The 25686-nt window shown below is 36.5% G+C and overlaps 1 protein-coding gene across 2 annotated transcripts in view; it reads left to right on the top strand.

Annotated features, from left to right (window-relative positions):
- LOC134665851 (protein vein) overlaps positions 1-25686 on the top strand; it is an 84287-nt gene that overhangs the window by 1346 nt on the left and 57255 nt on the right. The window lies entirely within an intron of this gene.

Below are 25686 nucleotides of genomic sequence, written 5' to 3'. Positions count from 1 at the left end.
AAGTGGCCATTACGAGTCCATTTTAGTCTACGAGGCTGTGCCCTTATTTATGCACCCTTCTTGACCACGCTTGGATAAGAAAACAAAGCACGCTATATTCAAAGATAACACTCACTTCAAACGTATTCTCTAGTTTAGATTTCCGAGTACGTCATTCATTAAATAAGAAAGTTTAGCAAACTATTTTCATATTAAAAATATTCTTGAACTCGTTTGAATAAAAAACAAAAATTTTGTTTGTAATGGTGATAATTAATGATGCTCTTTTTTATACTTAGGCAAAATAATCTCCAATTTTCAAACGCTTTTGCAGTCGCTTTTAAGTCCGCAAATTTTAATTTCAAATTTATTTACAAAAGTACTCCATGCATCGAGGGCAAAGAGTGCAACTCAAAGTTTATGATCATTAATTAATTAAAATTGACGAAACTCTGACGACAGGGTCTTCCTTTCCATGAATAAGTGCCAATTAGGTAGATGTAAGTAGTAGCCGAAATTGGTTTAATTTAAGACCCTGAAACATCAATCAGACAATAGAGACAATTCACAAGACGTGATCGGACAGGTCGCAACTAGAGCGTAGCGTGACGTCATTTCATTGAGGTGCGGGTCACCCGGTGTCATTGAGCTGACAAACTTCACTACTGATGCTTTGTCATCCTTCATTTGACAAAGAAACTAGGAAGGTGGCAGAAGCCTCAATATTAGGTATGCCAAATTTCTCATTTTCGATATTACCTAATCAATTCCGACATTTCCGACTACTTTACACATTACACAATCAAAAACTTATTCATCGAGGCGATTTTGATGGGCCTAAACTCAATATGGTAACATTGTTGAACAGTTTCTAGCACCTCCCTACCCTACTCGACTTCTAACTCTATTATCAGATCAACGCCATAGTACCATAATACTACATTGTCACCCAAATTTCAGCTCCTTCGGATTTTCACACAAGTTGTGGTAAAAAGTTGGGCCACCCGGTGTCAAAATATCTGAACAGCAAATGCTTATAACGTCCAACACATTGAAAAAATTATCACTTGCATTAAGGAAAATATGTACCTATGTATAATTATCTATTATGCTTATTTTTACGTGTATTCATATCTATTTTGAAAGACATCATGGCAACAGAAAAGAAGGAACTAGAATTTTCGTGATGTTAAATAGTTTTTCAGCCAAAGATAACAAACTATTAATTGCTAAAAGCAGTTTTTTGCTATCTTTCCGGGATTATCACTTTCACTGATTGATGTGAGAGAAACCTAAACAATGATATTTGCGATTTCGGTTCGAGTATTTTCAACGCTTGGTAACTGGCTCTTAATTTGAATATGATTTGAACTTGTTAAAAGTTCCGTAGCCAACATAGTAGAAGTTAATTCCCTGATGTCAATTCTTTTATTTTATAAGTACTTTCAGTGCTCAATAAAAGGTACTTACAAGAAAGCATACTACATACTTCCATGTTTATAAAATTAGTAAAAACGAAAAGTTGTGCTTTCTCTCACTCAGACTCAACTCAGATGAAAGCACCCATTTCACCCTCGAGCTATTGGCGCTCTCTCTTCGTTCGAGTTCCAGAATATTTTGGGTACAATGTGATGTCACTTTCAATCCTAACATTTTAATTTTCAAGTACCAGTGATAAAGTAGATTCAATTATACACATCATCATAGCTTTCAAGACAATCTCGAGTGCTTCGTACTCCATATTATTCGAGATGTACTCGTGTAAAGATGCTGGCTCTGAGCAGGCGCCTGTAGGTATGTTTACACGGTCTGTTTATATCTCTGGATATCATCTGTCTACTCTTTGTTTTGCTTTCTTCTTATTTTTTTGATATCTGGGTTTCAAAGAAATGAGGTCACTAATTGATATTCGTTGATGATCAAGTTTTAACAAAAACAAAGAATACATTTAATACAATGGCTAGTTGTTTGTTATGAAATTTTGAATGGATATACCCAAGTGGTTATTTGTTGTTAAGATAAATAAATACTTACTTGATTTTTGCAAATTCTGTAGGATAATATGAAGCTTTGTGGCCCTTTGCGATTCCGAAAAATGGTGATAGCTACTGCGGATGACTGTTTTCTTAAAACTTTTCCGACTCCTCATACAGATTACAGGGTGATGATCGGTTTAACATCAAAAAATAAGAAAAAACGTATATATTCGCCCAATAACTTAGTAGCTATACCTACCTAGATAGAGTTTATGATACTGGAGTGACCACGAATTCATCACTTAGTTGCAAAATTATTCTAGTACCTAAAACTGTTTAGTGAAAACGTCATTAATCAATCTACATACATCCGAATTATCTGTAATTTATGTTTATGATAAAATAAAACACGCATTCCATACTAATCGTAAATAATACCTACGGTTATTCGAACAATTGGTGATTACATCATAATTGTCACAGATGCCTATTTTGATTACAATGCTATAAGGGTCAAACAGATCACTGTGTTACGTTCTTTCCTGTGGACATACACAAAGTTAAGGGCTATAAAGGTTAATTTTCTTATTTAACCCTAACCCACGTAAAAAGGTCCTCCTTTTATTTACAGAACTATGATTAAATCATTACTTACATGCCCACAAGCTGTTAACTATTGCCCACAGGGGAGAAAAATGTACAGTTCGCGCGAACACGCTAGTTTTCTCTCCTGTGGGCAATAGTTAACAGCTTGTGGGCATGTAAGTAATGATTTTATCATAGTTCTGTAAATAAAAGGAGGACCTTTTTACGTGGATAAGGGTTCAATAAGAAAATTAATCTTTATAGCCCTTAACTTTGTGTATGTCCACAGGAAAGAACGTAACACAGTGATCTGTTTGACCCATAAACTTATGGTTGCTGTTGGTGGCGCCATCGTACTTGAGTCATAATGTCATTAAACCGTGAATAAAGTAGGTATATATAGTATATAATGATGACAAAATGTCAATAGGGAGACTGTCAAACTGTCGACTCACTGACCAAGACCATCGTCTCCCTCTTGGTTCACATCAGTGTCACTATGGATTACTTCAGTAAGTTCTCAGTCTACAATCATTAATAAAAGCTAAATAATTAAAGATAAGTTAATCGTCGTTTCTGCCTACTTCCCTCGCTACTTCCCATGCCAGTCGTCGAGTGTGTGGCCGGGGTAATAGGGTGACGAGTGACGAAATGTAATTTGCACAGATTCGCGAAGTCGTTTGAGTGATCGGCACAAATTATATTTCGTTCTCTATATAATACCCAAGTCACTACTTCCTAAAATACAGATAAATTGAGTTTAGTAATGAGGGTTTCCGCGATCGAGATTTTCACTAGATGGCAGCACCGTAACGAGAGATCTTTTTTTGACAGCTGCTGTCAAAATCCACAAATAAAAAAACATGGTTAAACATGATTGGTGGATTATGACAGTGGAAAATTCGCCATCTAGTGAAAAATTCGATCGCGGAAACCCTCATTGTATGTATTCTAGTTTTGTTCACCAGTTAAATTTGTATTGCGGAAAGGTGAACGACCGACACCATAATTAATTCAAGGTGCGATTTATCAATAAATGATTTGTTTTGCTTTATTACTCAATAGATATAATACGTATAGCTGTTGTAAATTATCGATCATACACTTCACACGTATTTTATTATGTGTTATAATTTGATTAGCGTTTATTGTATCGTCGCTGTCAGCTTAATTTTATTACTAATTCACCAACACGCCGGGTGCCTCTACAGATTATTTAAAAGTTACCAGGCAAGTTTTCAATAATTGCTTGCATCTTCACTATTTAAGGTGAAATAATAAATCTCTTACCCGTCAGCCTTAGCCATAAGTTCCCGAAATATAGGCTGAAGCTATAGTTTTGAAATGACTGACCAGCTAAGGCAACAAGTGTCTACCTCTGTAGGTACAGCGAACGACAAAAGTGCATGGACACATTATGAATGGAATCCATTCATAAGTGTCCATGCATTTTTGCGGGATGTTATAATTTTTTTAAGTTATTATTTACTTACATAGTACTTTTAATTGTTTAAATACTCATCCAATTACAGTAAGATCTTTTAATTTTTGAACTGCCGTTACGCCCCGGCAGGCGTCCATTATACTTTCAACGCTCCGCTGGCTTTACTGTCCTATTAAATATTAACATACGTAATATGGTTAGAGTTTTATTTTAGTTATTTATAAAAAAAACGGAGGCACAGACGTGTAAATGCACTTATGAGAAAGGTGATAATACACAGAATAACTCTACAGGGCCGCTAGCCAAGGTTACAATCGCTATCGCTTCGACAACGAAAAGCTTAATGTCTCTCTGTCACTCTTCTGTATAAGTGCGACAGTGACAGTTGCGTTTCGATCGCTACGGAGCGTTAGCGATTGGCAGGTTGGCTACGCGGTCAGGTTTATCCGTAAGAGAATAGACAGAATCGCTCTTCTTCTTCCTCGCGTTATCCCGCCATTTTGCCACGGCTCATGGGAGCCTGGGGTCCGCTTGACAACTAATCCCATGATTTGACGTAGGCACTAGTTTTTACGAAAGCGACTGCCATCTGACCTTCCAACCCAGAGGGGAAACTAGGTCTTATTGGGATTAGTCCGGTTCCCTCACGATGTTTTCCTTCACCCAAAAAACGAATGACAAAATATCAAATGAGGAACACGTTATGTTTTCAGTATTGCAACTGGCAATGATAATTTCAAGTAAATTATAATAATAATAATCTTTATTGTGCACAATGAAATCGTGGTTCAATACAGCAAATTTACATAAAAAAACTTAGAAACAGCAGGCGGTCTTATCGCTAAAAAGCGACCTCTTCCAGTCGACCTTCAGGTAATAGTAATTACCGTAAGGAAGAAATACATACATAAGGGTTGCAAAAATAAATGGAGAACAAGAACAGGGAAAAAGAAATCACCACAAATAAATATATAACAATACATATATGTGCGTAGGTACATAAATATAGTAGTAAAATATAGGTACTCAGGTTATACTGAAAGTTTATCTCAAAAACCGAGTAAAGTTTTTTATAATCATATTACTTAACTGTTTCTGACAATATATACAAATTTTCTTTACGATATGATCATATCGTATAGGCCCATACTTCCTCAAACACTTTCTGTGTGAAAATTTTGGGTCCTCAGTGGTTTTGAATGGCGTTTCTGGTGTAGGTATCTGTTTAAATTCATTTCTTTCTGACGTAGTTGTGTATTGTGTACCTACATGTAGGATTTTTTTTACATGACTAATTCAGGTAGTATAATAATTACGCCATTAAATAAGTTTTTTTACGATTGGTAACAAAACAATCATGTATGTATTTACTATGGTATATACTCGTAAGTATCTATCACGCTAAATTTCCTTTAGGTATTTCAACAACCACCAAGTTCAACGATCCTCAAAGTATTTAAATCGGACTTAATTTGAATCACTCTTTATTTTCGACCATTACAACTTTACCCAACTACATGATCACTTTACCATTTATCTGCATATATATTATGATTAGGTCAAACTGTACATAATTAATTGCATCTCGTTATGGTCATACATAACATGGTGTCTCCATCAACCGTAAAATGAATACATACCTTATCATATCAGTAATCTTTTGCATTTAACTATTGTAATAGTATAAAGGTCGATTCGCATTTACAGCGGTTCATAGTGAAATCAAATCGGAAGCAACTAAGTAAATACATAGAGTCGGACCAAAAAAAGTCTGCAGCGGATTTGATGGCCCACGTAGTGCAAGTGTCATTTTTACGTCATAATTTCATAGAAGTTTGAAGTTTAAAATAACACTTTCACTGCGTGGGCTATCAAATCCGCTGCAGACTATCCATGGTCTGACTCTACATATCTATGTAGGTTTCACTAGTTTTTACACGATATGACCAGATTTCAAAATTATTATGACTCGATCAAAAACAAAATACAGCAATTGTAAACTTCATAAAATGAGACATCTTCTAACGATAGGTTTCTCTTCCGGGTCGTCGTTTATCAATTCCAATAAAAACGATAGTTATAATGATTTATTATATTTATAATCGAGTTTCGCTTACATGCGCGGTCAGCCCCGCTGTTAGAGTCCCCATACAGTAATGGGCGCCATATCGGGTATTGATCGATGACAATGACGGGATTCGAACCGTGGCCTTGCGACTAACGCGTATATCCGACCCGAGCGTTACTCCCTGCGCGAGAGTGGACAGTGTCACAGTATTTCCTCGTAATGATAATGATGATGTATCATTTCATACATTTCATGAAAGTAGACACTTAGACAGACAGTAGAAACCTTAGAAATATTTGACATCCTTTGGAACGGAACCCTGGTTAGTAACAATTCCAATGTTTTTTGGAATTACGAGTACAATAGTTTCATAACTCATATATTTTGCAAAATGTAAAGTCAAAATATTGTGAAAATCGTTTTTTAACTATTAAAAGCTAGTTCAGATAATCTTCAATTTGTAAAAACAGCATTTATACTAAGAACAGCATAGCAGAAAAAAATATTTTTATTCGTATTTATAAGCTTACGGACGAAAAATAACTCCTACAAACTCGAAGTCCGAAAATACATTGCTAATTCGGTTTGTATACATAAAAACGTCGCAAGCGAGCGAATATTTTATATTAAACTTTAATCTGTCACATAATGTCGTCTAGGTATTCCCGTCATTTACAAATAGACGGGTTGTCTGCGGCATCTGTCTGTCTGGCTGATTTACCTCACTCTTCAAAACACCTCGCAAGTGAATCAACGAATTAGTTTACACTAGCGATCCGCCCCGGCTTCGCATGGGTTAACGGGGTTAACAAATTGTACACAAGTACAATTGTGTCTTCCTCAAGAATCACGCTATTGATAGGTGAAAACCGCATTAAAATCCGATCATTAGTTTTTGAGATCGCGTACAAACATACAAACAGACCTTTGTTTTATAACTTAAATATATTTTTTTAACTTAAATATAAGGTGTAGTGATGATCCAGGTTAACACATTTTGTATTAAAATATCGGCGGTGACGCTGTGCTTAAAGCGTAAAAAAAAGTAGACGACATTTTTTTTGGGCTAGCTAATTGACAACTTATGTATGGCAGTCCAACGTGTGAATCACACGCGAAGCATGCAGACTTAGTGTCAAGTTTGTAGGTCTTTTAAGAAACTAAAAGCCGACCTTAGGAATTTCTCGCTACCAACCAAATTCTTTGAGTCTACCTCAAGAGTTATTTTTGGAAATGCTTCGTTTTATTGCATTGTATTTTTTTTACCTATTGTCTTTTAAAATTTCGGTTACATTTTTTTGAATAGGAGATTTTTTAATTGTAATTTATCTACATGTCCAGTTTTTCACTTTCACCAATTAAAAACTCAATACAATTTATGTACCGATACCGCAAAAGCATAGTATTTTTTTTCTATTCACATCTTCACTCATTTATTCCCATTATGAATACTTTTATGAAGTCGGAAAACCTTTTATGGCCAACAAATGGACAATTTGTTATCTTACAGAGACAGGTCAAGACGTTAGCGCCATCATCACACTTCTGGCTTCCTCATCTGCAAGTGCGGCTTACGCCAAGCAAAAACCTTGTAACTATCTACAGGCTACGTACTCATTTAGTGCGTTTTTCCTTTAGCCGCGTACGTTTTGTTACAAGGCTGCGTTTCAGTCCGGGTGGCCGCTAATGCCTGGTGATTACGCCCTACCGCAGTCGGTGAATTAATCTCCTTCGTACTGCCTTTATTTATATTGTGACCAACGGGTTTAAGGGACGTGCAAAAGGTGCTTGACATTTATATCAGTGCTAACGGGGTATTCCAAGTTTTACGTTTAATTGGATCGTGATAAATATTACTAAATACTTACTTTTAATATGTGTTTTGGCAGACAAATTCCTGATGTTAAAAAAAACTGTCAACTTCAGTAATTTGTCTGAAAATTTTAGATGACCCGGCAAACTTCATACCGCCAAACAATGAATGCCATATTGTTCGAAATCTACACCTCTATAACCTAGAAAATGATACAAAATACTACTTTTACGATAATATCTGTTCTGTCCGCCATGTTAGATTCAAAAATGGTCTTATATTTTGAAATCAGCACTTCGAGAACCTAGAAAACGATGTCCATGACGTTTACGAATAAGTACAGCTATAGCAAGGCATATGTTTCTTCACCATTTTATTCGTGATTTTTTAAATATGTAGTTATTGTGATAATCGGGTCAGACCACCCGAACAAATCAGAAATCATTAAAATCGGTCGAGCCGTTTTTCAGTTATATAATTAAGGTTACACAGCTTTAAAGTACTTTAAGTACCCAGACTGTTTCTTTTCTCGGGAACCCTCACAAAAAGGTGTAAATGCAGCCTTAGATCGCATACAGGTGGAGTTAACGTCCACGTTGATTGAGGGCTCCCGATATTAATGAATACGTTAATGATACAGCGCGGGCGCATTGCGTAACGCGTCCAGATGGATTCGCCGCAAAATGTCGAGGGCAGTGTTCTGTGATGAAAGAAAGCGGGTAAAAATGCAGTAAAACTATAGCTTAACCAACGTTTCCATGAGTGAATATGTATAATATATCACTTTTTTCACTTATGTTTTCAGTTTCACTTACCTAAGTACAAATATAAGTGAAAACAAACCTATTTTTAGAAACTGATTATTGATAGTCCCCTTTATTGTCTTGAACATATTCTATTGCAAGATCAAATGTTTAAAAAAATTGAAACAACATTGAAATATCCATAATAAAATATATGGCAAAAATGGAAAACTAGATTTTCCATTAGCCTTAGCCTTAGGTACACATAACAAAATTGCTCGGCTTACAGGGACAATACGTTAATTGTACATAAGTTACATAAATTGTGTAATATTTATACGTAACATAGGCTCTAAAGTAAACCGCTGAAGTCTTATCTCTTAAACGCCTTTGACCAAAAAGTCCGATACGTATGACATTTAGAATTAATTGAGGGGAGCGGTCAGTGAAATGTCGGTCGAAAATTATGTTAAAGAAAGCTCTGGTGATGACCCCAATACTGAATGTCACTGTTGATTAACGAGACTGGTCAGGGTGAGGGCAATGGGCAATCATGTCGAGCGATATGATACCTGACGTGTTGCCTCTCTGTCGCACTTGTAAATTCGTACGTAAGTGTGACAGGGAGCCAACACGTCGACCGTGGTTCACGGGAGGCCTTGTGGTACCTTTTTAAGCGATTCCCGACATTCTACTTGAGTGTTATTATTGTCAATAGCAAATACCTGCCTAATGATTTCATATGTAGGCTGTGATTTAAAGTTATTCACCCAGTATACATTACTAATTTTAGATTAATTTTTAACTTTGAATAAATCTAAGTCCAGAAACTCAAAGAATCCGAACAACCGAGGTGCCTTAATTACAATGTCAACTAAAATATAAAATAGTTAAAGTTAGCAAATCTAATGAAATAACTGATATAAATAAGTTTAGTATATAATATACTGCTCACGTAGCGACAGATAGACGGACACATCGCTGGCGCCGCGCCGTAATAGGAAGATTGGGTACTGATCGGAAATTAAGGCTATACTAGGCCATTACCTACTGATTACCCATACAAATGTAGAAATCCTCAATCGTCTGGGAAAATGTGACTGGATTAATTTAGCATTCTTAGTGTTAAATATCGATCATGTCATTAATTTAATAAATAGACATTAATGGAACATTTGGTATAGCCGTTGAGTCCTTTACCTTAATAAGTTTTTGGCAAAAATTTCATTTTTGGTACAAGCTTTTATCGCTGACTGTACTTTTCTTACGACAGACAACTAATACTCATCGAGACAATTCTAAAAACCCCTAACACAATTAGGTTGCGTTGTTTCATCACAAAGTTCCTATGGCCACCTCCTGTCTCCATCATCAGATCAACTCGATGGTACCATAATATTGCATTGTCATCCGATTTATACATGCATGCAAAATTTCAGCTCAATCGGAAACCGGATCAAATTTAACTTGCAAGATCTGATTACAGACAGACGACGATCAGGTGAAACTAAATAAAAGCTTGTAAAAATAACCAAGTTCTTCTCAGTTTAGAGTTATGTGCCTGGTTGTGAGGACCGTTGCTAGCTAGTCTTACGTAGAAGTGCTAATCGAATTATATTGTACCTATAGAATTTCACCTGTCTCAATCCCCTAATACAGGGTGATTTCTGGGTCGTGATCCAGAACCACTTTTTCTGACTCTGTAAATGATCCACATTATCATATGGTAGTATTTGATTAAATGATAATTACTTTAATTATTCTTATTTTTCAAGTAAAATTAATGTTATCCTAAGTAATTATGGTCACCCCATGACTTTTGACATACGCTGTATGGAAAGCGACAAGACGTCACATTGAGTAGGGTCACCAAATTGTATGCAATAATGTTTTTTCCTACTTGTCATCTGGAAAACAATCATCATTATTGGTGATAAACAATAATTAACAACATCATTAGGCTCATCTTTGGATTCTGTATGATGTCTGGCTCTCTTGCTCCACGACCCCGAAATCAACCTGTATATTCTAGTCCGTTTTATAAAGTCTTATAAAATCCTATTTCGCCTTACGCCGTAACTTTTATAATATCTCTTACGCAACCTCAGAAGTGGTTCGAACTGAAATATTATTTTAGGATTCACAGACTGTACGACTGCGTGCAAAGGACAAATTAAAAATCAAGCTTACGCGGTACATCTCAAAGCTCATTTTGCAATGTAACAGGGGCCTGTGGTTATGTCAATGTGAGAGTGAGTTTCCATCACGTGTCGCATATCACTCACCAAGTCGCTTCCTTTCGGATAATAATAAAGAAAAAAAAATGAAACACCGTTTTGTATTGAGTTTTTGGTTATATTTACATTTAGCTACCTAATTACCTGTGCATTACTACAGTTTCATTAATTGTTTCCAATAGCGCCACAGTTTTTACTAATACCCACAGTGCACGTGGAGTGAGAAACTTTTTTGAGATTTTGTTGTAGATATACAATCATAATGGAAATGGTGGTGGTGTGGTGGTGGGTGGAATGAACTGTCGCCTGCGGTATTTCCGGACCGATACGACCTTCAAACCTTCAAGGAAAGAGCGTACTCCCATCTTAAATTCCGGCAACGCGCTTGCAAACCTTCTGGTGTTGCGGGTGTCCGTGGGCGGCGGTAATCGCTTACCATCAGGTGATCCGTCTCCTCGTTTGCCTCCTATATCATAAAAAAAAACATAATTGAATATATCTTATAAATAAGCTTATGCTAAATGTATTATTTTATTCTAAAATACCACCGCGGATCTGGTGCAAAAGTTGGCCATCCCCATCCAACGTATCTTTCGCGGCGCTTTCGCCCCCCCGGTAAAACTCGCGACCGACGTCTTTATGAATAAAATTAATATTTAGCAAAGTAGATTATTCATTAGTATGGTTTTTTTTTTTAAATATACAAGACTTAACCAAAAAGTAAATAAGAATCATAATCAATCATCACAAAGTAATTGCTACCTTACATACTTAAACATTTTTGCTAAAAAATTACTACCTACTTAAATGATTTAATTGTACCTTCGGAACAAGCTTTCCATAACATAATTTTGAAGTAAATACGGTGAATTTTGAAGGAAAAAAAGGTGAGTAAGGGTAACATTCCATTTCCAACGACAACTGCACTACTGTCAATTTTACTATGGAAATTGACAATGACAGCGACGCGTTCAGTACCGGTAGCGCAGCTGCGGTTAGAAATGGAATGTTACCATAATTCTAACTCTATCCTGGAAAACACGTTAATAAGAATAAAAACAATATTTTTACTAATTCCCTAACAATTTAGTAAAAAAAATCCCCAAATACATAATATTTATTTTAATTTTTTAACATTGTGCATTTTTCATGTTTATATCCTCCGAAAGGCTCAGAAAGCGGATTTTAGCGGAGGCCATTTCAGCAGGGTTTTGCATTTTTAATTTTACTTGTATGCTGAAACAAGACTGACTCTTCTTGGTCCTGGCTTTTATCCCATTTTACTTGGGGTCAGCCAGCGAAATGATATACATGGAAGTATTCTGTCCGCTCAATTATGACCCAACGCAAACTACCCCGCGATAGGCGGTACTTACAAACTGCTCGATTGGCAATCTCAGTACGCGACCGAGATGACAGTCAGTGACAAATGGCTAAATTGATTTATAAAAACAACGTTTTTGTAATAAAAATATATTCATGTGTCGTGAAGTGGTGCAGAAGTTATTTTAGTTCATACCAAGGACAATGGAATCACTTTTCACTTGTAGTAAACAGATAACTCCAGTAAAATTTGGAAAAAACATGACGATTTGTTTTCAATACTACCGTGCTAAGCTAAAACGTAACAACTGCATACGACTTTCATAACAACATACGACTTTTTAAATTGCGAGGATAATAGGGATGGTGTTATGCCAAATGAAGCAGACTATTTTATTAACTTGTGTTTGGTTTAGGTATTTTCTATATAATTATAAATAAATTCCTTCTTACAGATTTGTATTTTCCTTTTTTATTTCATGAGATGGAGCTATAAAAAAACTACCTAGTTATTTCAAATTAATAATCAAATTTGGTATTGCCATTTTACATTACTTTCCATTCAGATTCCCACAAGATGCTATTCGCAGAGAACTATGGAAAAAAGCGTCCAATTAGAGAGACATGAAATTGAGTGGATGCCTGGCAAGATATCTAGAATGGTGTACTTTCGTTTGGGCCAAATACATTTCGCCAAATTTCACTTCCCAACAAACTTATCGCAATAGTTTCATTTCCCAAAGACACCTTTAGCAAAGTTACACTTCGCATATAATTTATTTGGTCAAATTATCATTTGGCATGATTTTACTTTGTCAAATGTTATTAGGACAAAAACTTATTTAGCAAACGTTTTTTATTGTCTAATATTATATTCCAAAAAGACATGCTGCGCCGACCCCAAGTGAATGGAACAAGGACAAGAGAATGATGATTATATTACAATGAAGTATTTGAACAAATTAAATTATAATTATAATTATTTATTATTTTTCAGTTGATGATTATATTCCAAAAAGATGTTTGGTCAAAATTGTCACTTCGCAAATTTGACAAATAAGCATATCTATTTAAAGTAATTTTTGTTATGTTAATATAGGTACGTTAAATTCTACGTAATTTGGGTGGGTTGGGTTAGGTTTGAACTGCGATCCTCACAAAACGGAACCACTATCAGAAAAGTGGGTTAGGTTAGAACTGTGACCCTCACAGAATCGAAATGCTATTAGAAAAGTGGGTTAGGTTAGAACTGCCGTCCATACAGAAACGAAATACTGTGTACTAGAAAAAGGTCATCGAAGTGGATTAATTAATTTAATAGAATAACGAGATGTAAAAAAAATTGCATGTCTTTTTGACTAAAATGTGGTTTAAAAATTGGTAGTTATTTACAATTTTTGGGTTACAATTATTACTTTGGTGTTATTTGCTTTAATAGAATAGCAAGATGTAACAAATTTGGTTATCATTTTATATTAAAATGGAGTTTTAATTTTAGTGATCATTTACTACATATTTTAGAGGAATGTTTTTTTTGACGTTACATTTTACTATGTACATATATGTAATGATCAGCTAAATACCAGACAAATAAATTCCGCAGCCTCCTCTCTATTGGTACCTATGTCAATTGTATGCCATGCAATATTTTGGGACATGTAAGTTATGCTTAATGATACATTTGACTAAATAATATTTGGTAAAATGAAACTTGTCCAAGTAATTATTTGCTAAACAATAACTTGCCAAAAAAGACTATTGCTAACTGAAAATATGCGATAAGTTGTTTTGCCGAACATTTTTTTGGGAAATGATAATTTGGGAAACATAGTTTGGGATGTGATACTTTGGGAAACGTTTTTGGGCCATTCGTTAGTAAACCATCTAGAATATGTTCTATTCATGAGATATAACCCGTGAGATAATCATACCCGGTCTCCTATATGTAGATACATTTTTCCTATCATGCTTTCACTGAATTAATTTAACAAATGCACACAGAAAAAAGCGGCAAATTTAGAAAATGTAAGCGCGCGAACGGCTGTGGTCCCATACAAAATTTTCATTTTGCACCTTTTTCTACTGACAAACTTGCTTGACCGGGTATATACAGTGAAACCTGGATAAGTGAGAGCTGAAGGGACGAGCAAATTTGTCTCACTTAAAGAGGTTTTCCACTTACCCAGGTTCCCAGTTAGCCAGGTACAAATAAATTTCTGTCTCATTTACAGAGGGTCCCATTAATAGAGGTGAGAATAGAGGATATATCTCAGTTATAGAGGTGGTTAATAAGATATTTTGTAATTATCTTTAAATGTTTAGGTAAAATAATCCTTGTCCCTAAATATTTTTTAAGTCTGTTTAAATATTTCGTTGAATTTTGAATGATTTTCCAAAGGATAGATTTTTTTCAATTAAATTTGATACGGACTTCATTGCGTCTTAGAAATTTATAAAATGAAAATTGGTTTATTCTTGTTCCTTGTCAAGATTTCATCAGCTTTCGTTTCTATAGTTTTAACTACATAAAGTAACTAAAGAAGTCGTTTAGACACAATTAAGCAAAAGCGGAATTTGTGGATAGACTAAGAGTTAGTAAGAATACGGAAATAGATCAATAAAGTCCAAGTTAGAGAGGTCATAGATTGACGTTATCTCAGATACAGAGGTAATTGAAATAAAATTCTAAAAACCTATTAGGAAAATGTAATGTTATAAATATAGTCTCAGTAAAAGAGGTAAAATACACTCTCTGTCTCAGTTATAGAGGTAAATGTGACTATAAAATCACAACAAGTAATCCCAGTTATAGAGGTTCGTTTTATCTCACTAACAGAGGTAATTCAGTGCTAAAGTGTCGGGACCGCATCATGAGTCCCAGCTATAGAGGTTTCTCACTTATCCAGGTCCCACTTAACCAGGTTTCACTGTACATATAAAATATTCTGAACTGAAAGTGGGGATTTATTGTGACTCCGCCTGTTCAAATATTTTTGACCCGATTCTTGTACCCATGTAAATTTTGCAGACTGTATAGCCAGTCCGATTTCTAAGATCAAGTTCGCCATACATTTACTGTGGCGTACTTGATCTTAGAAAAACGGACAGACTATACCTGAACGTGACTTCGCACTGCCATACAGATAGATAATAAAATATACAAAATACTTATTATAGCGGAATACATTTATACAACAATGATATATATTTACTTATGTTGAGTTAGTCTGTCATGTCATAACAACATTTTAACTAGTTATCTTTTAATCTGCATTAAATTATTATACGTGAATTATTTGACTGGTTCTTCACTGTATGGCATAAACCTATCCCTGTCCAAGTCATATTCTAATCAAATATGAACCGCGAACTCGAAGCGGCCAGTACGTACAGCAAGAAGGTTATTAGCGGATTAATGTCGCTGATTGGTAGTTATTGACATTATATGCATTTCATCTACACTTAGCTATGTACCATTAGAGTAATAAAGATGACTCTTATTTTGTTTACCAGCTTTGATTACAGGCTCTGTAAACGCGTCGTCCTATTTGAATGTAGGCGTAATTGTGTGTGTGTGCTAATTTGGCCCGAGAATTTGAACGGTAATGTTCCTAAAGGCGGTTTCCATACTAAATATATGCGTTCACTGGGGTCAGCCCTCCTAGTAGTTCTGCGCCACATCACACGGTTGCGGGTTGTCTCCGGTACTGCATTGCTAGCTTTTAGGTCGTTTTTAATAGTTTGTGTCCAGGTTGCTGGTCGTCGTCCTGGGCCTTGTTTACCCTCTTCTATGGCAAGTACTGAAACAAGACTGACTGACTGAGGGTTTCGTTCTGATATATTATCAGCTATGTTACTCCGCCATTTATCCTCAGGCCGAACAAATCGTATCGAGTTTACGGACGCATCTCCGCATTGGTCCAAGTAATAATCGTTAGACCACGAATATGGCCACTGCCACTTTTTATCCTGCGTCACAAATACCTCTCTCGGTCGGGGCTCCGTTACAACGCTACCAGCTTATAATACACTGTAGGCAAGCTATTAACAACCTTAATGTTAAATACTTAAAACTCCAATAACTGTAAAACAAAACGCAATCTCGACAAGTTGTCTTTGCAGATAGGTTTAGTTAACTTAGACCTTAATATAATGGACTTGAGATTTAGGATGTGCTGATCACGCTGACGTTACTATGAACTTGTCATGTGTTAACATATGAGGGAAAGAATAAATCAATTTACTACGTGTTGCATTTTTTCTATAAAAATATTATGCGTTAGGTTTATTGCATTTAAAACTAAAACAAGCCATAATTACAATTTATTTTTTGAAACAATAAATCTAAAATATGATTAAATTTTTCCAGGCAATTAATATTAATAACAAATATAAAAAACAGCTATGAATGTGTCAGTGTTTGCACTACAGTCAGGCGTGGCTCACTCCACGATTTCGTCGCTTTGCTACAGGTAGCTAAAAGTACATCCGTTCGACCCCAATTTTGGGGTTTGCCATAAGCCGCGCGTGGCGCTGTCGCCACCTAGCGGCCATATCTGTGCTGATCATGACAGATGCGTTTTGTTAGAGAGTGAGTCTTCTGTACCTAGTACTATTATTTATTCTGTGCTACAGTTTATCTTTAGCTTATTTGTGACAATGTTACCCTTACCATTTTGCCACGGCATATAGGATTGTATAAATTAACTTGGCATTGTCGTTGTCTCGGTAAACCGTTTACGCGCACAATGTAGTCATTTCCCACGGAACCGATAAGGCAACGTTGAAAAAGCCAACACGCCAGGAATTACAGTTATGCATGCGATAAAGAGAAAAAAAACAAGTGTTTAACCATTAAAATCAATTTACAATGACAATGTTTTTATCTGGACCATCGTACTATCTCGACATTAGTTTAAGCTTAGGTCGTAAAATATGCCACGAATGAGTAATATACCGATTTTAAAACAGCTTATGAGCATATCAATACGAGACTATTACACAAAACAAATGGAAAAAGAGTACCAAGCCCTTCATATAGTCTAGTAGTCAGTCCGAACATCAATAGCTAATCACCATATCGGCTGATAAGTATAATGATGACTCATTGACCCAAATACAGCCAGATAAATGGAAAATTAAAAATCTTCTCAGAAACCTTAAAAAGAGAACAATGTTAAATGTATTGTCAAATTAAAATAAAATTAAAACAGCGCTACTTATTGATTGTAATAATTATCCAATTCTAATATGTAATACTTAGTAAAACTTTTCGACTAGTACGAGTATAATACCTAATCTTTATTACATTTTTGTTAGCCAATGGCAGGAGGAGCGCTGGCCGACTCCATCGATTCATGGCTCCTCTACACGACGGGCCAGCGCCGGCCACTCCAAGGGACGCAGCCATGCGGTAGAATGAGATAGCAATATCACTTGCTCCCTCTAACGCATAAATGCGTCTCTTGGAGTAGCCGGCGCTGGCCCATCGTGTAGAGGAGCCATCACATGCAGAGCAAACACACGCCACCTCAAACGAACACTTCCAGACCCTGTAGCGAGTTCAGCTACTCGTACCTACTGCATCATCTCAGCCGTCCGAAGACGTCCACGGCTGAACACAGGCCTCCCCCTTATGGGGGGGTGAATGCCATAATCGCCACGCTTGGCAGGCGGGTTGGCGATCGCAGTCGAGTACACCGAATTTGAGGGACGCTGCTGCCCGTCCACCGGTGGTCTTGGACGTAGTTTAAGGACATACCCGGGTCCTACTGCATGGAGTTAAAGAAAATCCAAGAATCTTTCGCATACTCGTAGAAGCAAGCCGCGAGTAGTTAGTACTGATATTATCTAGTGGAGTAGGGCTCATTGCGCACGCTGCGCGCATACGCAGGCCTAATACGTAAGGCCGGCCTCGGCCGTGCATCTTACCCGTGGATCAAGTCACAAGATACGGGAAAACGAAAATTTCATGATTCTTTAACGCTTTAGCATGCGCTATTTAAACAGTACTACAACACCTTACAAGAACTTAACGAAGTTTAACGAAGTGAAAAACAGAGTTACCTACTGCGGCAGCGTTGACTCCGGAGATGGCACTGTGTTCTCTATAGAAAGAGTGATACTCGTAGATAACACGGAAATACTGCAACGATATCAACGCAATTCACCAACTTAATAGGCAGCAACATCGCCCGCGTCAACGCTGCAGCTATAAAATTCGAACAGTATAATCTGAATCACTCATCATCAGTAGGAGAATTATAATTGTGAGCTTCTAGCGCATCTTACGCTGCCCTAGGTATTTTCCGAAATATTCGTGTTAGTCTCTTTCCTTCATATCACTTTTTTCTCACCTTGCCAAAGCATTTTGATAAGTACATAGTTTTACCAGAAATCTTTACATATTTTATAGTTTATGTTATTCGAGCTACCGCTTGTATCTTGGTACAAACTTAAAGTACCTGCCAATCGATTCAGCTTATAGGGCCGTACTTTGACATTAACACATTAATCTAAACCGTGTAAGAACCTGTCACAACTGAATAAATCAATGAAAAATGGATTTATTATTCCGATTATAATACAGTTTAATATTTAAATCCTTTGTATTAAAGCACGCGGTAGTAGACAAGTTTGGAAAAAGGTGCTAATATTGTTTGAACCATTTAGGGAAGTTTTCCATAAAAAAAGAATCATCATCATCTCAGCCTATAGACGTCCCACTGCTGGGCACAGGCCTCCTCTCGAGCGCGAGAGGGCTTGGGCTATAGTCCCCACGCTAGCCCAATGCGGATTGGAGACTTCACATACACCTTTGAATTTCTTCGCAGATGTATGCAGGTTTCCTCACGATGTTTTCCTTCACCGAAAAGCGACTGGTAAATATTAAATGATATTTCGTACATAAGTTCGTTTTCGTAAAAAAAGAATACATATGTGAATATATAATAAATGTGATAAAACTACACGGCATTGCACTGATATCCTGCTTTACCTACTTTATTACAGGTTCAATAATGGCACTCAATTAACTTTTTATGTCTGCCTCCTTATTTTTTACCTCAATTAGAAAAGTATACAACTTTCGTGAAATAATTCTTGTTGAACTGCAACTAACATAAAAAATATGCCTCGCTTTTTATTTAAAGACTGTAAGGTTAGACCAAAGACATATGTAACTTCGTATAAGATGAATAAAAGTCTAAGAAAAAAACGTGCCTCGGAAATCAAGAAAAAGTGATTCTCGGATAGATGGCGCACAGTCGCACACACCTTTGGCCTATGCTCGGCTAGATGGCGTGACGACACCGTTTCACATTTAACAATTTTAACACATAGATATCAGTGAATGAACATGGGTCAAAATGATATAAAAATAATAAAATCATTTATCCATAGGTATACATATATTCACTGTTTTGATAATTTTATACGTGTTTATTTTGAGTTTTAGTCGTGTGTCGATAGATGGCAGTAAATTTACAGTGACTACAAAATGTAGTATGACAGGACCCCTCTATACTATCTATTCTCTTTGGTTAGACTAATGATCAATTAAATCGATTCTAGATTAAAGAGCGTTTAAACAACTATTTACCCTCTAACGTGCTCTACAAAATACGTTCTACAATAGATTTTTTTAGAGTTGGTACCATCGTAAAACTAGAAAATATAGCACACTAGCGACCCTCCCCGGCTTCTCCCCGGGTTACACAAAACCTTAATAAATTATTTATATATACTTACTTCCTCAAGAATCACTCTATTGATATGTGAAAACCGTTTTTAAGTTAATCGCGAACATATATACACACAAACATACACGCGGCGGGGGGCTTTGTTTTATGTATCTCTCTAAATAATTTAATATTTTGCCTATATAGGTGGTGATGGTATTAGCTACCGTGAATTGGTCCAATATTGCCCTTGAGGGTAAGGCCGGAGCCCCACTGCTGCGCACGCTATGTACACGACCCACGTTCCCATACAAAATTTCGTGGGCTTGCCCACGATTTGTATTAAAACGTGGGCCGTGGATGTAGCGTGCGCAGCAGCAGTGGGGCTCCGGCCTAAATGTCGCCACCCATTAAATACAACGATCATCACGAAATACCTAATATCTTAGAATGGGCCTTTTCGTCCTTTATTGTACTTATATTAAATTTGTAGGTATATAGTTTTTCAATGTGCATATTTTATTTACCTTCCAGTGCAAAAATGGACTGTTTTATGTTACTTTCTTCAGAACGGGACGCAACTATGGAAACACTTACACTTGAAACGAATGGCAAGTCCGCCGTTTCTGATTGAAATATGGTTCGCTATTCGCGAAGTTATTTCTCGCAATTAAATTATAAATAAACTTTCATTTGAACTTCCTGACATAAAAGCCCGTCTAGACGCGCTAGACTAAATATTTAACCCTACGTCAGTTTAAGCAAACAAACACAAATACCTATTATTATGATTTGTGTGCTTACATCCGCATTACGATCCGGTTTTGATAAGTATTTTACCTTTTTCATTTTCGGGAAAATACTAATTAAATGTTCAGATTTATTACAATTTCTACCTGTGAATTATACAATAGTATCTTAAACTATACGTATATTGATTTAGCTTAAGATCAACTGTCTGGGCTATGAGCCTATGACTGAAAATAACATTAGAGTGAAATCAAACAATTTGAGTTAATGGCTAAATCATCAATTATGTGTTTTATCAGAATGTACCTATGTGATGTTTTTTTACAAACAACGTACAGTACAGTTACGTACTTACGTAGTATCTACAGAGGTAAAATAGTAACTAACTAGGTACTTATACAAAATTATATCTTGTAAAGATTATATGCGGTCATTATAGGTATTTCCACTTTTGCTCTCAAAGCACCAACGATCGCTTTAAAATATCCAATGCACCTACACAACTACACTATTTACTACACATCCCAATTTCTTTGTTCCTATGAAATTTATTTCCCGTTCAACCCATACAAACAACCGATTCAACGTTCGAGTATAACACATAAGATATAAGATGTATGTCTTGGCGCAAATTCAAAAATCTTAGGAACTTAGGGTTATCATAATACTATATAATAATATATATACTTGTTATTGGTTATGTAGTTTATACACGATTAACATTTATGTACGAAATAACAAACCGTACACTGGTTTTTTATTAAAAGTGCAATCTATACCATAATCATGGGTGCGCCAAAGTTCATATAAAATTGCAAATTCGATTATTGAAACTCCGAAAATGTATCTCATATAATTTTACATCCTAATGATCATTGTACATTTTCATTTTAAACAATACTCATTGGAACTTCGAATTTATTATATTCATAATGTCATTCTACATAAATATCTCTATTACTAAAATTTATGCATATATTATTACTCGACATGTCGATTTTGACATATTTGATTTTATTTATAACAGCATGCACCTGTAGGTCAAGTCAGGTTAAAATCCTGCCAGAAAGGTGGGTTAGGTTAGAACTGCGACCCTCACAGAACCGAAATGTTCCCAGAAAGGTGGGTTAGGTTAGGTTAGAACTGCGACCCTCACAGAACCGAAATGCTGCCAGAAAGGTGGGTTAGGTTAGGTTAGAACTGTAACCCTCACAGAACCGAAATGCTGCCAGACAGGTGGGTTAGGTTAGGTTAGAACTGCGACCCTCACAGAACCGAAATGCTGCCAGAAAGGTGGGTTAGGTTAGGTTAGAACTGTGACCCCCACAGAACCGAAATGCTGCCAGACAGGTGGGTTAGGTTAGAACTGCGACCCTCACAAAACCGAAATGCTGCCAGAATGGTGGGTTAGGTTAGGTTAGAACTGCGACCCCCACAGAACCGAAATGCTGCCAGAAAGGTGGGTTAGGTTAGGTTAGAACTGCGACCCTCACAGAACCGAAATGCTGCCAGAATGGTGGGTTAGGTTAGGTTAGAACTGCGACCCTCACAGAACCGAAATGCTGCCGGAAAGGTGGGTTAGGTTAGGTTAGAACTGCGGCCCTCACAGAACCGAAATACTGTCAGAATGGTGGGTTAGGTTAGGTAAGAACCTCACAGAACCGAAATCCTGTGACCCTCACAGTGAGCGAGCGTAGCGAGAGCAAATGCTCGCCTTAGTCTTCGAGAAATTCTTACAAATAACATTTTGGGCACAGATACATTCTCAGTGACAATATTATGAGTAAAAAAAAACGGATTATGTATAGTTATGAATAATGTAGGTAGTAGCACAAAAAACTATTAAAAAAATATATGAGTAACAATTTTCGGAGAAACGATGATTATGACTACAAAGCGGTATTATTAGAAATATTCGAATAATGAATTGTATATGAGCCAATATGGACCCCATAATCATAATCATCAGCTTTGCAAGGTAAACAATTTGAAATATGCAACCAATTTCCAAAAAATTAACAATTGCTCTAAAGCAAGGATTTTATCTCTTTTTGTACAGTAGGTTCATTTCGTACATAATATGAAGTCAAGATTTAAATAAAATAATGCAATAAACGGCAAAAAAAAACACGGCGACCCATCCAAGTACTGACCCCGCCCGACGTTGCTTAACTTTGGTCAAAAATCACGTTTGTTGTAATTGTAAGGGAGCCCCACTTAAATCTTTATTTTATTCTGTTTTTAGTATTTATTGGTATACATCATCTGTGAAAATTTCAACTGTCTAGCTATCACGGTTCGTGAGATACAGCCTGGTGACAGACGGACGGACGGACGGACGGACGGACAGCGAAGTCTTAGTAATAGGGTCCCGTTTTACCCTTTGGGTACGGAACCCTAAAAAAGAAAACTAGAGTCGGACCAAAAAGTCTGCAGCGGATTTGATAGCCCTCGCAGTGCAAGTGTCATTTATACGTCATAATTTCATAGATGTTTGACGTTTAAAATAACACGTGCACTGCGTGGGCTATCAAATCCGCTGCAGACTTTTCATGGACTGACTATATAGGTGTACCTTCAATGTTCTTCATCGTTCGAAGTCATAGGTGAATATTTCAATAAACCAAATAAGTTAGTATAGGTACTGTGAACTGCGTAAGATTTTCTTAATCCGTTGGGTGTGATGACCTTGTAAACAATTGACAATTATCAATTAGAACTAACTGAGCCAGACTGGAAGCGGGAGGCGTTAATTGATGTTGTTTTAACGCTCCGCAAACTGATATAAGTAGTTAAAGTTAAGGCTTGTTGAGTGTTCACTTTTATAACTGGCCGTGCCTGGGATATAAATTAGATACTTCAACGTATATTACACCTACGATCAGCAGGTAGATGCTTAGGTATATAACTTTTTATACACAAGTTACCCTTTACCATTCACTGCTCTTGACCAGATACATTGACACAGCGTGAGTATGCTCTTGCTCTAGCCCGGTAGGTCATAGGAGAAATATTCCTAACCAAAGGGCTATGAGAAAACTACTCCGATGTAATGCGATTGAAGCTGACCCTTCCAACTGTTGCAACGTTGACAACTCATTTGTTTTTCACAGACTTGACCGGCTGGCTACTAAGATACATACAGGTAGTACTTACACGAGGAGGACCGATGTTAGGTCACAATATCGGCGCATGATCATTAGTTGGGGAAATCATTAGCGCTTAGCATACTGCATCCGCAGCCCGCGCACATATCTTACTCAAACATTGGAGCGACGTGCGAATCGGAAGCAGTGCACCATGCACCTAAGGGCGTCTTCTGACAGGCAATAAAACATGTTTAGCTAATATACATGCATTAATCTAACTGGCAATGGAAAAGTGTATCCACAAAAGACAAGAAACCTTTCATGAAGCGTTTCTTGATTTAGCTGACCTCGCCCCTGGTCATGTCCAATAATCAAAGCACTAACGCACATTTGGCTTATTATCAAATCTTACACCGTTGTTTATCGATGATGTAAACATAGAACCGACATTGTAAAAGTCAAGTGCATTTGGTACTCGGGAAATCCATGAGTTTAGGTATATAATTTCATTTTAAACTTTAAGAACGTATTTAGTTACCTTTTTTTTATTTTAACTAAGAAGCATACCCACCGCTTAAACAACCGCCAACAACCATTTTGCCAACCGAAGAAGCCTAAGAGTTTGTCGAATGAGAAGACGCGATGGAACGCTACACCGCTACAATACAGAAAGCCTACAAAAAAGCAAATGGGTACACAAGTATCTGAATATTCGCAAACTATATTGTATAGTCAAGGTCTAGACTAACTAAACGTGTTTACCCTTTTGTAAATAAAGCACATGGCATCTCAATTAATACAATTATTTTTGAATAAAATCTTCTGATTAATATATTATTAATATATTATTGATTAATATATATTATTATATGATTGTGATGACCTGATGAAGAAACCGAACTGCAATTGTTTGTTGGTTGAGTTGCCAACTCCGACTAAATCCCATATTTAGACGATTGGCAATGTGATTCCACACTGTGCCTTATAGTTGCTTGTATAACTATACTAGCATTCACTTACCAGCAGATAAACTAACCTAATTAACCACTCAAGTACATTAAAAGATTGTATGTGTTTTTACTAGATTCTAGTGGGGGCTACTCGTAACTTACGAGGTTACGAGAATGATTTCTTATGACAATGAACCGCAGATATTTTCCTGGAAAGCGATCCGCGGCGCCTCCCGGCCGCGTAAACAATCGAGATAAAAGTAGACGAGCTAGGTGTAGGTCTAGGTAAATACCCTTGTTATTGATAGAAAATAGTTATATCGGTCGATGGCTTTAATATCAGTGAGTGGGTCGTACGCAAAACTAACGACTTCAGTGATTTACTAGAAATGAAACGAGATTAACGTAAGTACCTAATTCAATCTTTGGTAATTAGTTGATTCTAAATGTTCTACATAAAATCTTTTTTGGGGAAATCAGTACTTATTCAGGCAGTCAATTTTAATTGTTTTTGGAAAAATGGTTACTTGGTTAGTAATAAAATAGTAACTAATTAAAACTTTCAATGAGCAAAATCTTCTCCATTTTCCAAATTTGCACCTGCAGCTGCAGTTTGCAAGTTTTTTTTTGTCACCTACACGAGCTAGTACATGCATGCCAAGATGCTTTCTTCCGATTGGGCTGTATGTATTTTGAGCTTACGAGTCGGACTATTGGGATTACAATTATAAAACTGCCTGTCACCACCGACGTCTTTTGGCAACCCTTATTTCAGGAACCTCGAGAGTAGAGGAAAAAAGAAACCATTGCTAAATATATATATGTATACCAATAATTGAAGGTCTTACTAAAAACATTGCCTTGGTCATAAGATAATATGAACAGAGATAGGTAATCCAGTTGAAGCATTTTAAAGTATCACTATAAAGTAAAGCAATGTTACCAAAGTACCCCAATTTACAGGCTCACATACACATACACATAGGCACATTTATTAAACTCGCGTATACATCAATAAAGTAGTCGTACGGGGACATAAGTCGCCAGCAT

The sequence above is a fragment of the Cydia fagiglandana genome, chromosome 7 (genome assembly GCF_963556715.1).
Source record: "Cydia fagiglandana chromosome 7, ilCydFagi1.1, whole genome shotgun sequence".
NCBI classification, from domain to species: Eukaryota; Metazoa; Arthropoda; class Insecta; order Lepidoptera; family Tortricidae; genus Cydia; species Cydia fagiglandana.
This window is presented reverse-complemented; position numbering and strand designations above follow the sequence as displayed.